We start from the raw sequence: 871 nt of genomic DNA on the forward strand, positions 1-871 counted from the left end.
AGAATTGAAAATTGAAAATTCTTTTCAAGAATTTGTTGTGGGTAATCTTGTATAAGAAGAGTTAAATATTTATGATTTTAAATTATATATAAAAATATAAAAAAAATAGGCTTTTAACTTATAATAAAGGAAATGACCTGGGCAGAATAGCCTGCAAAAGTAATTTTAAATTAATGTGAGGAAGAAATTATAAGGATACAAATTTTTGATTTATTTAATAAATAAAAAATATATCCAAAGACAAGTACCTAAAATAACAACGTATAAGAGATTATGAACCAACACAAATATAAAGGTATTATAGGAATAAAGCAATACATAAATAATCATATAGAACCAAGATGTTTAAAATATTTTTTTTAACTTTCGATAACATTTACATCATAGATTGAAGCAAACAAAAACATAATAAAATTTATGAAATGTTTTTAACCAATAATGAGGTTGAGAATACAAGTACAAACTTCTGAAATTGCACAAATCCTTCAATTTTGAAATTCTTATTGAGAGGTCTAGCATGCCTTTTAATTACTATAAATGAAAGTAATAAAAAGGAAGTGTTATCTACAAACCTCAAATTTCTACCAAAGAAATAGGGGGTTTCTGTAGCTTTAAACTTTCCCAGAAACAACGGAACATTTTGAAAAAAAAAATTCTTTAAATTGATCTAGTATTTCAAAAGTTTATTGTGGACAAACATTCGAACCAATCCTCTCGACCCCCCCACCCCACAATTTTGAATTTGTTTAGCGGGTCACTGAAGAGGATCTAGGAGTGTGAATTCCGGAGAGCGAATTTGTTGATCGGGTGAATTAAAAAATTGTGAAATGGTGAAATTGGAGGAGCAGAAATGAGAAAGAAAAATAGGAAT

This window comes from Halyomorpha halys, unplaced genomic scaffold, assembly GCF_000696795.3.
Source record: "Halyomorpha halys isolate HHAL.00 unplaced genomic scaffold, Hhal_1.1 Scaffold540.1, whole genome shotgun sequence".
Taxonomy (NCBI): domain Eukaryota; kingdom Metazoa; phylum Arthropoda; class Insecta; order Hemiptera; family Pentatomidae; genus Halyomorpha; species Halyomorpha halys.